We start from the raw sequence: 6,040 nt of genomic DNA, 5'->3' as shown, positions 1-6,040 counted from the left end.
CTCATTTGGAGCATCATTCGATCACACACATCTTCGCTCTAAGGAAGAAGTGCGCAGTTTTCTAGTGCGCAGTTCAAGAGGGGAGGCGCACATCTCATGTGCCAGTCTTGGGTGAATGCACGGTGAAGGAAAGTCGTACTTGGTGTTGGGCGAAGGTGTGGGCGAGGGTGCGCCCGGTGGTTGGGCAAGGCGTGCACGGTGAACGTGTGGCGCCCATTTTGTGCGACGACTTGGCGTGGGTGTCTTGGCGACTCAGGTGAGCGCCCGCCCACCGTGCAAGTGTGCACGAAGGTGAGACGAAGGTTGGAACCGGAGGTCGTAGAGTTGGGTAGGTGGTACTACGTGCTGTTCACACGATTTGGGCGTTTGCCAAGAGTTGGCAAGTGAGACTGCGTGTGGGCAGGTGTACACGGTTTGGGCGTTTGCGACCAAATGAAGAGCGAACTGGCAAAGATGTGCGACGAGGCGAATGACAGGTTGGTGAGTCGTGCGGAGGCGCCGACGAGATGGGCAACCGAGTTTGCCGAAGTTGTGAAAATTGACTAAGTGTAAATTTGGGGTTTCCCAAGATTTAGCTTGTACATTGTAAAAGTGATGATTATATAATATATTGATTCGGGCAGACTCATATTGCAGGGAGTTGCCCCTCCCCTTTATACTGTGCAATTGTCTTCTTGTCTACAATTGCTGTTGATAATGAATGAGTATGGGTGTTCATTGGTATAAAGGCTAAACACATAATAATACTTAGTTGCGAAACACAAACTAAGTAGGAGAAAGTGAATTAGGCGTAGTCCACGAATATAAGTATTGGTGAAAAAAAAGTGTTTGGTGGTGCCGCACCTCGTTATAAGAGGTTGAAAGACTACCGCAGGTGTAGGGGCGTGACAGTTGGTATCAGAGCTCGGTTGGAGCTGGTGTTAGAGCAGGGTTGCTCGTGACGAAGTGCAGGTGTGGGTACACTTGGAAGCTTGACAGTTGATGACAGTGGAAGCAGGTACTTGCAGGTGAAGGAAGCTAGTTTCACATACAAGTGGAACAAGGGCTAGTTCATGGTTGCAGGGAACTTGGTGAAGTTGGTGAATGGTGAAACAAGTTTAGCAGAGGTGAAGCTTCTTGCTTGGGCCAAGCTGAACGACAAGGCATGGCAGGTTTGGAAGAATGTGAAGGGAAGCTCTTGCTTACCTTATACAGGTTGAAGCGGATGAAAGAAGAGAATCCCCGGATTCGAGAGAAGCTTGAAGTCTTGGAAAATAATGTTGAAGACGAACTTCTTCAACTTGGTTGGACAATGGAGCAAGATGAAGTTGCAGATTGTGCTATCAAGGAAGAGGAAGCCGTGATGATTGAGGATGTTGCAGACATGACCATGATGGAGGATGAACTTGAGACTGATCAAGTTGGACTAGGATCGTGCAGTTTGCAGACATGGATGAATGAGGATACTCATTTGGAGGAACCTCATGATGATGATGAAGAGCAAGGATTGTTGATTGTTGCAGGACTTGTTGGGGTTGTTTGTGGCCTTATGATGAAAGGTGCAAAGGCCCGTGACAAGGGAGGAACATGATGATCGTTGTGGAGGAGTGGGTCATGTTTTAGCCACTTTGGCTAAGTGCCCGACATGACTCATGGACAGATTGAAGGGCACACTCTTGAGGTATGATGATGCTTGGGTGGACTTCTCATGGCCGAGACCAAGAGCAAGTCTTGGTGGAACCTTTAGTGGGGGAGCTATGATGGAAGGGACTCGTGATGATGATGATATGGTTGGGTGACTGAGTTCACTAAACCGAAAATTGCAGACTTGGATGAGGATGACCGATTGTTGTGATGGGTCTACTTGGTTGGACTACATGGGCAACTTAGTCATGGACATCAGGTTGGAGACATGGAGCATGGCAGTCTTATGCAGGGACATTATGCAGGAGCACTTGTAGAGGTGTCACTTATGGGCATCCAATGAGGAGTGCTAAGGTAGGGATGTTGTGCAGATGGATTTGCTGATGTGACATGGAGATGTTTTACTTATGAGCCAATGGAGAGCTTGTGCACTCTTGTACAACAAGACCATGGACTTAGATGGAATTGTGAGCAGACTATGGAGCATTCCTACTACATGGAGAGCTGAGGCATCTTGCAGAGACCTTTGGGCCGAGACTTGTATGCTTGCTGAGATGTTGGTTGGAGATGGCTCATGGAGCTCATGATGACATGAGGTTGTGACTTTTAGGGACTTCATACATGGTGGACTTAGAGGATTTGATGCATTGAGGAGTTGAGGTCAGAGACTTTGATGCAGGATGGGGTGCATACTTTCAAGTACATGTATGGGAATGGCTTGAAAGAGTGACTTGATGTGGAGGATCGATATGAGACACTTTGGAGTGATGGAGTTACGACGATGATGATGCCTTGGTGACTACACTTGGGCATGGGTTGAGCCGAGACTCAACTACCTTTTGACATGGGAGCTAATTGATCTACGATCATGAGTAGCACATGGATAGATGAGACAAGTAGATACTTGTTTCTATGGCAGACTTTAGGGATGACACATTGCAGATATGATGAAGGTTGCTTCATGGACCTGGATGTGGCACACCGAGAGTTGAATATTGATGAGATGATCTCTTCATATGGAGGAGATACACATATGGATGATGTTGGGATAGATATGGCTGATTTCATATAGCACATTGACACCAAACATCATGGACAACATGTTGTAGATGAGATGAGGCCTACTTCATGGAGCTGAGCATGGCTTATACTTATATGGAGATGGATTCTTGATCGAGTTGAGGATGTGACAGGATGTTTTGAGAAACAACTCATGGTGACATGAGGATGTGCATTCTCATGGTTTGGGCATGACAGTTGGACTGATCACCCAACTAGTTCAGACATGGGGGTTAAGAGTGTGTAGAGATGTGTTAGCATTATGTTGGAGCATCATGGAAGCAGTTCACATGATGACACAAGATGAGGTCGACACGGCATGTTGCAGTGGACATATAACTTGATGGAGGGACCAGCGTTCCACGATGAGGAGCAGCATTGTGGAGATTGTGATCATGGATTGAGATGATCTCTGATGGATGGCATATCGATGGGTGTATACCTTGGTATGGTGATCTTGGTGATAGATGGTTGCCGAGGTGAGACATGATGGAGACAGTGGTTCTACATATGTTGCAGAGATGGTTGCAGTATGTGGAGGAGTTGATACCATGGATATTGTTGATCTTGGTGGATGACTACGAGGATGGTATGTTGTCGAGGACGACAACGACTTCAGGTGGAGGAGGATGTAAGGACCTGCGGTCCTTGGCGCGTCCGCCCGAAGTGCGATCGCGGGTAGGCAAGGTGCGCGTGCGGTGAAACGACGAACGAGCGATGTGTGAAGTGCGGTTGGAGTGTATGAGAAGTTCTCTTGGAGTATTATGCGACATAATGCGACGATATGGAGAGACTTGGTGTATGTATACACATGAAGCATGGAGCGATATGTTGTGGAGGCTGACCTACGGTGGAAGGCAAAGCCGACGGTGTATAGTGGAGCATTTGCGATGGAGAAAGGGGTGTTGGGCGACTCGGCTAGGCAGCTGACTACACCCTGCACTTGGTATAAGTTGCAAATGCGTGCAGCTCATTTGGAGCATCATTCGATCACACACATCTTTGCTCTAAGGAAGAAGTGCGCAGTTCAAGAGGGGAGGCGCACATCTCATGCGCCGGTCTTGGGTGAACGCATGGTGAAGGAAAGTCGTACTTGGTGTTGGGCAAAGGTGCGGGCAAGGGTGCGCTCGGTGGTTGGGCAAGGCGCGCACGGTGAACTTGTGGCGCCCGTTTTGTGAGACGAATTGGCGTGGGTGTCTTGGCGACTCGGGTGAGCGCCCGCCCACCGTGCAAGTGTGCACGAAGGTGAGACGAAGGTTGGAACCGGAGGTTGTAGAGTTGGGCAGGCGGTACTACATGTTGTTCACACAATTTGGGCATTTGCCAAGAGTTGGCAAGCGGGACTGCGTGTGGCCATGTGTACACGGTTTGGGCTTTTGCGACCAAACGAAGAGAGAACCAGCGAAGACGTGCGACGAGGCGAACGACGGGTTGGAGAGTCGTGCGGCGACCATGCGGAGGCGCCGACGAACTGGGCAAATGAGTTTGCCGAAGTTGTGAAAATTGACTAAGTGTAAATTTGGGGTTTCCCAAGATTTAGCTTGTACATTGTAAAAGTGATGATTATATAATATATTGATTCGGGCAGAATCATATTGCAGGGAGTTGCCCCTCCCCTTTATACTGTGCAATTGTCTCCTTGTCTATAATTTTTGTTGATAATGAATGAGTATGGGTGTTCATTGGTATAAAGGTTAAACACATAATAATACTTGGTTGCGAAACACAAACTAACTAGGAGAAAGTGAATTAGGCGTAGTCCACGAACATAAGTATTGGTGAAAAGAAAGTGTTCGGTGGTGCCGCACCTCGCTATAAGTGGTTGAAAGACTACCACAGGTATAGGGGCATGACACCCCTCCTCTTCGAAAATGTGACATACACTTTAGCTATTCTCTTAATTTCTATTTTCTAGCGGGCAATGTCACTCCAATTTGAGACTTACAAAAATGGTAAAGTTCTCGCACGATTAACATACAAATCATTGACAGCAAGGGCAAAAACAAAAATTCTGTCATGCAGGCTAGACAATTCAACACGGAACTTGGAGAGTGATATGTGGTGCACAAGTTCGGTATTTGTGTTGTTTAAACAGGAGGAAATAGTTAATTAAACATGCAGAAGGGAAGTTATCTGCAGCGCAGTACATCGGGCCCTAATAATGAAAAGCAAATAGTGTCCTTCCTCGGCTTACACTCCAAATTTCTCAAAGGGCCGCGATTCGGCCGGTAAAAGCAAAGCTCTAAATGGCACAAATCCGATAAGAGCCCTTCAATGTATGGCGAAGACGAGGATGAGGACGGAGATCATTTCTACTTCGCCGAAGTCCATCATTCTGTAATGCAGTTATGCCGCTGTTTAGCACAAAAATAACAGCTCACATGTATGAATTATCTTCATCGTCACCTGTGTGTGGAGACAGCAACTTTTGCATGGCGCATCCTACTTTCCCTGGTTTGGCACAAGCGCGATATCACCTTACCTGCAAAAGGTTTCCAAACTACTAACTTCGCCAGCTACACCCACTTAATGGACAGTGATGCCTATGACGGTGTGCTATAGTCATTGTTAAATCTAGCAAGAGCATGCATATGAAAACATAAACAAAACCAATGAACAAAAATAAGAGAGACAGATTCTCAAATTCTCAATCTATGAGCTGAACTTTTATTGGCATCTCATATCTTCATAGGATCAATGAATACATTATTATATAGCCCACAAATTTCTAATTTCATTATCCATTATCTGACTAATCTACTGTCCCTAATAATTTCCTGAATGATAACTAAGTACATCTATAAATTTGTTGTGCTAATTCTGAGGAACACAAAATTTGCTGACTAATTTGTCAGCAATTAAATAACTTTATTTTAAGCATTATCCTTCATAGGCATAAGCCGCCCAGGACACAAAGAGAGGTTCCAGTTTGCTGCACTAGACTTTTGTTATTCAATCTTATTCCTAATTGTAACTATAATACTGAATTGTAACTGTAATAATTGTTTTCAAACTCATGGTTTAGGTTATTTTAATAGTCTAACACAAAAGTCAATGATACAGAATCGTACAGGTGGCATGGGAGTGGAGTTGATTTCAAAATAGAACGCCTTACGGCGTAAAAATATGAAATAAATAAAATCGACAAATAACGTTCGTAACCTAATTATATATTTACAGTGTGGCATCACACCAAAAAAAATATACATTATCCTAAAAGAATTATGTCCCATCCATAATACTTAGACCGCAAGTACATTGTTATCACTGGAACTACCATGGTCTTCGTAAATAAGCCCATCCTTCCTTGACTGCAGTGTTACCTCGAGCCCATGCTCCATGAACAGAGTGGGTCCAA

The sequence above is a fragment of the Pinus tabuliformis genome, chromosome J (genome assembly GCF_031772625.1).
Source record: "Pinus tabuliformis cultivar Carrire ecotype Pingquan chromosome J, CPIR1, whole genome shotgun sequence".
Lineage (NCBI taxonomy): Eukaryota > Viridiplantae > Streptophyta > Pinopsida > Pinales > Pinaceae > Pinus > Pinus tabuliformis.
The sequence above is the reverse complement of the archived record's forward strand: the minus strand, read 5'-3'. Positions refer to the sequence as shown.